The sequence below is a fragment of the Psammomys obesus genome, unplaced genomic scaffold (assembly GCF_907164565.1).
Source record: "Psammomys obesus unplaced genomic scaffold, mPsaObe1.curated_primary_1811, whole genome shotgun sequence".
Lineage (NCBI taxonomy): Eukaryota > Metazoa > Chordata > Mammalia > Rodentia > Muridae > Psammomys > Psammomys obesus.
In genome coordinates, this window is record NW_026596134.1 from 4,393,233 (window position 1) to 4,404,087 (window position 10,855).

A 10,855-nucleotide genomic window follows, 5' to 3' on the forward strand; every position below is an offset into this window, starting at 1 on the left:
GTCAGACACATCACAGCCAAAGCCAGGAGCACAGGGTTTTAGGCGCCTCCTCCCAGCTGAACCCCGTCAGCAGGCTTCAATGTAGCAGCAGGTGACCCCTGGGTGCACTGCAGGACACAACCCTGCCTGAGGAGGAGCACCGAGGGACCTCAGGCAACAAGGAGGACAACGGTGGGTGCTCCAGGCCTCAGGCTCCTCATTAGATGCCCAGTCCCTAGCTAGATGCATATTATGTCCTCACTCTAAAGCTCAATGTCCCTCAGTTTGTGTTGTCCAGGACATCACATCTGCTTTCCAAAACAAAACAGAGAAATAAACAAACAAGCAAACAAACCAAGGCATGATGCAAGGCCTTAAGAAAAGTCCAACTGAAGAGGCCAAACTTTCACAGCACATAGTGCTTCGGGACAGGGAATTCAGAAGAACAATGATTCAGACGCTGAGACTTCGTTGTAAACAGGCGACTGTGGGGGAAGAGATGGGTGGTGCAGACACAGAGGGCGAAGCTCTCGGATTGAAGAGTTGAAGGCCAAGCATGGGGAAGGCCTTGGCTTCCATCCTCAGGAGAAAAAAAAAAAAGCAAATTAAAGGGGCTGTGGAGACAGCTTAGGGAGTAAGCTCTTTTGTGAGGATGATGCTCTGAGTTCAATCCCAAAACCCCACGTGGAAAACTCGGGCATGATGACAGTGTATATCATTTCTATAATCCTCGTTCTGGTAATGGAGAGATGGGCCCCATGTGACTCTTTAGCCAGCTAGCCTAGCCTACTTGATGAATTCCAGGCCAAAGGAAGAAACAAAAAATGAAAACAAAATGAAACAAGACCAAAAGACATAACAGAGGGCTGGGGAGATGGCTCATGAGGGAAAAGATACTGCCCACTGACAATCTGAATTCAGTCTCCAGGATCCACATAGTGAAAGGGGAGAACTGACTCCCACAGGTTGTCTCTGAGCCTGCACACACACACACACACACACACAAGCATACAAATAAATAAATGTAAACAAAGTTAAAGATACAGTATAAAGAAAAAGCATGACAAAAAAAACAAAAAACAAAAAACGTGCAGGGTGAACTCATTTTACATTTGTGTGTGGGTGTTTGCCTGGGTGTGTGCCTGTCACTCACACGCGTGTCTGTGGGATGGGGGTCACAGACAGTTGTGAGCCATCGCAAGGATGCTGGGAAGCAAACCCTGGTCCTCTGAAGGAACAACCAGTGCTCTTGACCTGTGAGCCATCTCGCCAGTCCGCAGGTGAACACCTAAGATTAGACGTTCAAGACTGACCCACAAAGAGGGAGGCAGCTGAGGACATTTCAAAAACTCTCGTACATGAAGAATTGAAAGCTGGAAAGAGAGTCAAGTAAGAAAGAGAGACAAGGAACATTTGAGGTGAAAATGGTCAAGTCTTCTAAAATGTGTGACAGATACCAAAGGACAGATGTGGGCATCTAATGAGGATACAATCTCGTAAATAACAAAGAATCTACACAATCACGTCTCAGTCAAACTGCAGAAAACCTGGAACAGAGAAAAATCCTGAAGGAAGCCAAAGGTGGTGAGGTGGGGTGGGGTGGGGTGGGGGATGAACAGGAAGCACCAGGAAGGAGCACAGTGAACTAGCCTCTCCTGAGACATCTGGAGAGCAGGAGGAGAGGAGGTGCACAAAGAGAGCAAAGAGAGAAACCCGCCACCGGGAAGTCTGTATGCAGCAAAGCACCTTCTAAGCCTAAGAGAAGCCAGGATCTGGGCTACAGCAAGATGGCTGGGGGTGAGGGGGCATGTGTTGCCAAGTCTGAGGACCTGAGTTCCATCCTTGAGACACAAATTAGAAGGCTAGAACCAGCTCCTGCAAGTTGCCCTCTGATCTCCACATGTGCACCAATGTACCCTGCCCACCAGTAATTAAATAAATGTTTTTAAAAAATTAACGTTAAATTTTTTTAAGTTCTTTTAATTTTTATTTTTTATATTATTAAAATTTATTCACTTTTCATCCCAGCTGTAGCCCCCTCCCTCATTCCCTCCTAATCCCACCCTCCCTCATCTCCTCCCATGCCCCACTCCCAGTCCACTGATAGGGGAAATCCTCCCCTATCTGACCCTGTCTATCAGGTTTCATAAAGACTGGCTGTTTTGTCTTCCTCTGTGGCCTGGTAAAGCTGCTCCCCCATCAGGGAGAGGTGATCAAAGAGCAGGCCACTGAGTTCATGTCAGAGACAGTCCCTGTTCCCCTTACTAGGGAACCCAATTGGAGACTGAGCTGCCATGGGCTACGTCTTAAAAAAGTTCTTTAACTGATAGTAGGTCATAAACTTCCATATGGCTGACCCTGACTGAAATAATTTTATTTAAAATTGTTTAACATGCCCTATGGCATGAGCAAGGGAGAGCTGGCCCCGAGGGCACGAGAGTGAGAGAGCCTGTCTTGTGCCTTGCCTGGGCAAAGCAGAACTCTACCCAGAGCTTCTACCCAGGCCCAGATCCAGGGCTCTGAGTTGGCTCACCCTAGCATCTAACCCACCTATGAACTGATGGAGCCATGAAAGGGCCCATCCTGCAGATCCAAAGCTGCAGGATTCCCACTGAGGATCCAGTATTAGCAGTGTAGCAGAAGTCAGAGACCTGGAACCAGACCAGTGACTCATTGCAATGAAAGTAAATCTGTTTTGGCAAAAGGATATATTGTGATACACCATGACACACCGCAGCTTCCACGAAGAGATTTTTTTAATTAATTAATTAATTGATTGATTTTGGAGGGAAGGTTACAAGAGTGTAGGACAGTATGGAGGGACTGAAGATGAACAGGACTGGAGTGCATGATGTGAAATTCACAAAGAATCAATAAAAAGTTGTTTTTTTTTTTAATGTTAAAAATGTATGTGTGTCAAGCTGGGCATGATGGAGCACTCCTGTAATCCCAGCACTCAGGGAGGCAGAGGCAGGTGGATCTTTGTGAGTTCAAGGCCAGCCTGGTCTACAAAACTAGTCCAGGACAGCCAAGGCTACACAGAGAAACCCTGTCTCAAAAACACAAAACAAAAAAATGTTTGTATGTCTGCACATGGGTGCCCTTAAAGCCTAAAAGGGGATCATATCTGCTAGAGCTGGAGTTACAGGAGTTGTGAACAACCCATCAGAGTTCTTAGGAACGAACTCCAGCCTCCAGCCCTTGCAAGAGCAGCAAGCACTCAACCACTGAGCTATCTCTGCAGCCAATTTGTTTTGTCCTTTGAGCAGGGAATCTGGTAGAGGTGAGGTTAAGCCATTGCTGTCTCACTCCCAGCCCAGCCCCAAGTGTTTCGAGGGCTGCAGGAGGTCCTGAGGGTCCAGGACCACTAGGGCTCAGCAGGCACTGTCAGCTTCCAGAGCCAGGGCAGGTGGGCCAGTAAGACTGCACCCAGTAACTCTCTGGCTTGAGTTCCCAGTATGGGCCACTTCTTCAGACCAGCCGCTAACTACAGGCTGGGAAAGCTCTCAGGGCCAGGCTCCCTGCTGGGCCACCTGCCACCTGCCGCCTCATCTAGGGGTAAAGACAGTGATCCATTCCCTTGTTAATCCTTCTTCCCCAGGTCAGGCCTTCTCTGGCTACTTTAAGCCTGGGGCCGAGAGGCCATGCAGAAAGAGCCCTGGGGTGAGTTGGCAGTTGTTCCATTACTCCAGACCTGTGGGATGTGGATCAAGGCAGGCCAGGAGCCAGACAGGAGCCAAGGCTTTTATAAACATTTTACATTTATGGGAAATTACCAAGAACAGAGAAAGGAGCTCCCTCCCAATGGCACACTCCAGACTTTGCCAGTGGCAATATTCAATCACGTTCCCTTTAAATGTCTGAATTAAAAAATAAACAAACAGCACATAAGGTTCTGTGCACAACCACTGTGAGAGGTGATGTGGTTTAGTACTTAAGAGTGCTGCAGAGCTGGAGAGATGGCTCAGCAGTTGAGAGGGCCTCGGCTCAGTGCTGCAGAGCTGGAGAGATGGCTCAGCAGTTGAGAGGACCTCGGGTCAGTTCCTGGCATCCACACTGGCAGCTCACAACTGCCTAAAACTCTAGTTCCAGCAGATCTGAAATCCTCTTCTGACCTGCCTGGTCACCAGGCACACATATGGAGCACAGACATACATGCAATCATATATAAGTAATAATAAGCCAGGTGCGATGGCCCACGCCTTTAACTCCAGCTCGCAGAAGGCTGAGGCTGGTGGATTAATGTGAGTTCAAGGCCAGCTTGATCTAAACTGTGAGACCCTGTTTGAAAACAACAACAAAAGCAATCTTTAGAAAAGATATTTTTAGGGCCCAGTGTGGTGGCACACACCTTTAATCCCATCGCTCAGGAGGCAGAAGCAGGTGGATCTCTGTGAGTTCCAGGTCAGCCTGGCCTACAGAGTGATGTCATCCTTCAGTCGTCCATTTATGTATGCATGTGTGTATAAAATAATCTGCATATAATATGTACTGGGAAAATATATATGGGGAAAGCACCGGGTGGCTGATAAAATGGCCCAGAGGTGAAGGCACTTGTCACCAGGCCTCACAACCTGAGTTGTAGCCCCAAGGCCCACATAGTGGAAGGAGAAAGCTGATTCCTGCAAGTTGTCCTGTGATCTACAGACACATATACCATACCCTGCTCGTTCATACCCCCCCACGCACACAGTATAATAAAAAAATAATAATAATTTCTTGTTTTGTTTTGTTTCTTTTGAGACAGGGTTTCTCCGTGTAGCCCTTGATATCCTAGAAAACTCGATCTGTAGACCAGTTTGGCTCCTGATGAGATCTACTTGTCTCTGCCCCCTGAGTGCTGGGATTAAAGTCATGCACTACTGTGCCCTGCTTAATAAAAAAATAATAAGTTGCTTTTATGTTTTATGTACATGGGCATTTTTCTTGTGTGTGCATCTATAAGGTCCATCTGCCTGGTGTCTAGGGATGCCAGAAGAGAGTGTTAGATCCCTTGGGAATTGGATTGGGAACTGGTCTGTGGGTGCTGGGAATTGAACTCAGGTCTTTTGCAATAGTAGCCAGCATTCTGAGTCACTGAGCTATCTCTTTAGCCCCTTATAAAATAAAATAAAATAAAATAAAATAAAATAAAATAAAATAAAATAAAATAAAATAAAATAAAATAAAATAAAATAAAATAAAATAAAATAAAGCCTATGAGCTATGAGAGCTGGGGATATATTAGACCCTGCTGTTAAGGTCAAAGTCTGGCATTACCAGAAAGCCCCTGAGCTCTGTGCTAAATGACAGGACTCCCTTCCTCAGCTGGGTTCCCTTCTCTCTGCCTGATCTGGGGAAACCCCAGATCCCCTAACAAGTGCCACACAGCCCTCAGGGAGATGACAGGCCCAACTCTTTCCCCATAAGAAACCCATTCAGCGAGCGCCTGAGGATTCCTGGAAATACCCTCTATGCTAATGAGATGTCTTGGTACCTTAGCTTTCAGCCAATGACCTTCTTCCATACCTCTCTAATCATACCTGGAGTCCCCCCACTCCCCTTGCCCATAGAATAATTAACTACTACATTCCCCTTCTTATGAATGGACTGTGCTGCTGCATGCAAATGAAGTATCCCTGGCATCTCCTGCCCCAGCGAATCAAACACCTTAACCCCAAAACTCCTCCCACTGCCCAAGGTCACTCCATTCCTCCACCTCCACCATGACCATCTGAGACTCTTCATTTATTCTGGGGAAAGAAGAGTTTCCTCCTCCACGAAGAATTCACCACTGGACCCCTGGTCAGGCAGCGTGCTGCTGGCCATGGGGAACTTCCACCACTCAGCAGTGAAAGCACAGATCTAGGACGCCTTTTTTCTCACACCACTCCGCCCATCGCGGCGCCCATCTGCAGAGGTGAGCATCTGGCTGTGCTCGAAGCAGCCATTCTGTCTGCCTGAACCAGACCAGGCTCCTGCCACTGCCTCAGGTTTCAGAGCTCCAAGACTCCATTTCTGGCTGTTCCTGAAGCAGCCACTGACTCACCTGTGCCTGGCTAGGGTTTCGGAATCCTGCTTGCCCGCTGCCACCTGGCCTACTGCTGGCCCAGCTGAAAGAGCAGTAACACTGCATTGCAGAGAAACCTTTTCTCCCACACCTCTGGCTGAACTGGTTCCATGTTCCAACCCTTATCAGCCCAGAATTCCTGGGAGAGGTGGAGCCTGTGACCCGGCCCTTCACCCTTTTTCTCCTGGAAGCTGGCGCTCAGACCTTCCTGTGGGAGAAGCGCTCGCTTCCAGCCTGGTGGCATCCGGGCCTCCTGGGAGATGCGGAACCGCAGAGGTATGGCCCAGTTGGTAGAATGCCCACGCTGCACTTGGGTTCTTTTCCTAGCATCGAACGAAGCAGGTTTGATGGTGTCACCTGTAATTCCAGGTAGAGGCAGGAGGATCAGAAGTTTGAAGTCATCCTCAGCTACGCAGCAAGTCTGATGCCAGCCTGGGATATTTGAGGCACTAAAAAAATTTAAAAGCACCAAGTTTGAATCCAGGCTCTGAAATTGTTGTAGCTGGGTTTCCTTCCCATCTCTTAGCTCCCGGAATAATGACTCGTGGGACTCAGTTACTATTTACAAAGACCTGAGCCATAGAGCTAAGCCCTTCTCTGACTAGCTCTTAAAATAACCCATTTAGGGGGCTGGAGAGATGGCTCAGAGGTTAAGAGCACTGGCTGCTCTTTCAGAGGTCCTGAGTTCAATTTCCAGCAACCACATGAGGGCTCACGATCATCTATAGTGAAATCTGGTGCCCTCTCCTGGCATACAGGTGTGCATGCTTACAGAACATTATATAAATAATAAATTTAAAAAGAAAAAAGGAAAAAAAAAACCATTTATACTAATTTACATCCTGCCACATGGCTGGTTACCTGACCTAAGGCACTATGTGTCCATCTTCTTCACATCTTGCCGGTTGAATCTCCTGCGCATATCTCTCTCCCGGAAATTCTTTCTGCCTGCCGGATTTCCCACCTCTTTCCTGCCTCAGCCATAGGCCATAGGTTTGTTTTGTTTTGTTTTATTTGACAGGTGTTGCATTCATACAGCACACAAGAGATTTCTTCTACGTACAATTGTGTAGCCATACCTGTGTGGTGGTTTGAACAGACAGGCCCCCCTATGTTCATGCGTTTGAATGCTTGGCTATAAGGAGTGACACTACTCGGAGGTATGGCCTTGTTGGAGGAAGTTTAGAGGAAGGCTCTGAGGTCTCCTATGCTCCATATATACCCAGTGTGGCTCACAGTCCCCTTCTGCTACCTGGGAGTCAAGATGTAGAACTCTTGGCTCCTTCTCCAGAACCATGTGTGCCTGCACGCTGCCATGCTTCCCACCATGATATGAAGATAATGGACTAAACCTCTGAAACTGTAAGCCAGCCCAGTTGGTGTCTCTTCACAGCAGTCATACCCTAAGACAACCTGCTTACCTTCTCCTGAGCCTGGGTTTGCTCATACACGAGAATGAAGACTGCTAGAAGACAGCCTGGCGCAGACAGCATGCTCCAATTAACAGAATTTGTCAACAGTCCACTGGCTGCCCTCATGCACAACTGTGTGCTCTGCCCCGAGAGGGTTCTTGGGAGTTTGGCCGTGCAAGATGCCATGAGAACACAGACATCACCTGGCCTCTTACACTTCTCACGAAGCACTGTGATGGTGGCCCCTCCAGCCAGCAGTGTTTGGATCCTCTGCACTGTTGAGGATGACACATTGGCTCTCCGGGCCATCCAGATCTCTGCTGGTCTCAGGGTCACTGCAGTAGGAAACCAGCCTCCTCCCCCAACCTTCCCCTGCAGCCCTGCCTGTTTAACAATCTCTGGCTCTCTTGTCAAAACATCTCCCTAAATTTAAGCCAGGTGGGGGTGTCACATGCCTTTCATTCCAGCACTGAGGCTGAGGCAAGCAGATCTTTATGAGTTTGAGGCCAGCCTGACCTACAGCCAGGGCTACAGAGAGAAACCCTAACTCAAAAAAAAAAAAAAAAAAAAAAAAAAAAAAAAATCAAACAAACAAAAAAACCTTGGAAAAAGGAAAACAAAGCAGAAAGTAGAGATGGGAGTTTACAGTGTCGGTTCTTTGCTGGTTTCACCTTGAGCAGGACTCACTTTATGGCCTGCTACATCTGACACCAGGTCCCCTGGGGCTGAGTCAGAAAGTCCAGGAAATCTTCCTCTCCCCTGATGCTATCTCGGCACCCATGTGCTGGAGCCCAGGGGGCTCCCCAGTTCTGACTCCAGAATATTTTCCTGATATTCTGTACCCCACATGAAGCCATTCCCCTCTCCCTCACCATTGCTATTGTTTCTCCAACACATGGAGATGGAGAAACTGAGGCACGTAGAGATGACAACAGTCAGTCACCATGGGATCAGGAAGTGGGGGAGTTGGACTGGGAATGGGGCTTGTTAGAGTATTTGTCTAGCATTCAAAAAACCCTGGATGTGACCCCGGCACTGGGCGTGGTGTGAACATTTTATCCTAGCACTCGGGAGGTGGAGGCAGGAGGATGAGGAACTCAAGGTCATTCTTCTTTGCATAGCAAGTTTGAGGCCAGCCTAGACTACACGAGACCTTTGTCTTTTGTTTGTTTTGTTTTTGAGACAGGGTTTCTCTGTGTAGCTCTGGCTGTCCTGGAACTCGCTCTGTGGACCAGGCTGGTCTTGAACTCACAGAGACCCACTTGTGTCTGCCTCCTGAGTGCTGGAACTTAAGGTGTGTGCCCCAAGTCTGGGCTCAAGACCTTGCCTTTAAAAGAAAGAAAAGGGGGAGGGGCCGGAATGGAGAGATGGCTCAGCAGATAAGAGCACAGGACCTCCAGAGGTCCTGAGTTCAATTCCCAACAACTACATGATGGCTCACAACCATCTATTCTGTAATCTGATGGCCTCTTCAGATAGAACACTCATACATATATAAAATAAATAAATAAAATCTTTAAAAGAAATAAATAAAAAGAAAAAAGTTTTTAAAGCAGAGGCATTAAGATTCGAATCTAGGACCCAGCAGCCCACCATTGAAGGCCACAGTGGAGTGGAAGGCTCCAACCCAGGTGCCTGACTCCTAGAACAGACCTCTGGCCACACCCCAACACCAGACCGCAGTAGTACTGTGCTCCACTCTCAGCCCTGTCAAAGGCCTCTCTCTGTGGAGAGAGGAGGCACATTGGTATACATAGTAGCTGTTTTGGGCCACTTCTATGGTCACCTTGTTGTTTTGCGTTTTGTTTGTTTTCTTTCCCCGAGACAGGATCTGACTGTGTAGCTCTGGCTGTCCCAGAACTCACTATGTAAATGAGGCTGGCCTTGAACTCACAGAGATCTGCTTCCCAAGTGCTGGGCTTAATCAAAGATGTGCACCAGTGTGCCAGGCTTTTATGGGTTTTATGGGGTGGGAGAGCAGGGGAGTGCGGAGAGCATCTGACTCATTTTTATTTTTATATATGTGTCTGGGTGTGTGTTGTGCCCACTGAAGCCACACGTAGTATCAGAGTTCTCTGGACCTGGAGTTCCAGGTGGACGTGGATGCCAGGAACAGAACTCTAGTCTTCTGAAAGAGCATTGCATGCTCTGAACCACTGATCCATCTCTACAGCTGAGTCAGACTCTTAGTCATCACAGAGCCCATCAGATGCTTTCAGAGCCTAAGTCCATCTTTTGTAGCCTGGGTAGGGAAACTGAGAACCAAAAAAGACAGGTTCAACCCAGTGGGGGCATAACTCAGTTCCACAGCTGGTTTTCCTTGGAGTTGCCCTGCCGGGGTCTCTGGGTGGTCTCCTCTTTAGATTCCTCCTTCTCCCATCCCAGATCTACCTCTCATACCCTCTGCCCTGACCCTCATATCTGCTGGATCCCTTCTGTCTTCCCACCGGCCTTCAGCAGCCAGGCCTCACCCTCCAGGGTAACCCCCGGAGTCCCGAGGCCATTCAGGCTGTGACTCAGCCAGCCAACATGCCTGTCGACCCTTGACTCTGGGTGAGGCTAGCCAGGAGCACACAGACGGCAACCTTGCTCTGCCTGCTTTCCAGGGGTGGAATGACTCCAGGACCTCGTTTCCCTCTGGCTGTTCCTCCAGCCTGCAGGGTAGGGAGCTGCAGAGCTGGAAAGCGAAGGGTTGGGAGGCGTGAGCACAATCCAGGGGCCACGATGGAACAGTGTCTCTGGGCTGGGCTGGGGTCCTGTGGGTGTGGGAACTTGTTGGGGTGGGGGTGCTAGAAGGAACATGTGCAGACAGGACTGGCCTCAGCTCCTGGTAGCTGGACTTCACTCTGTCCTAACTTGCAGGCTGACTCCAAGAAGTGGGAGAGGGAGACTCCTCACTGTCCTCTCCAATATTTCCCAAGCTACATTCTGTAGGATAAGGTATCTTGGAGCTTTTCACGAGAGCTGGTGTGAAAGCTTGCGTAAGTGTGCCGTGGTCAGGCAGTATCTCAGAGTTTCTACTGTTGTAGAGAAACAACGTGACCACGTCAACTCTTAATAAGAAAAACATTTAATTGGGGCTGGGCTAACAGTGTCAGAAGTTTAGTCCATTATAGCCACAGCAGAAAGCATGGTGGCGCTCAGGCAGACATGGTGCTAGAGAAGGAGCCTAGAGCTCTACATCTAGATTAGCAGCAGCAGGAAGAGAGAGTGACACTGGGCCTGGCTTGGGCTTCTGAAACCTCAAAGCCCGCCTCCAGTGACACACTTCCTCTGGCATGGCCACGCCTACTCCAGCAAGGCCACACTTCCAATAATGCTACTCCCTAGGAGCTATGGGGGCTGTTTTCATTCAAACCACTGCAGGTAGTATTGGAAACATCCCGAGCCGAGCCCTCCTAGACATGTAAGACAT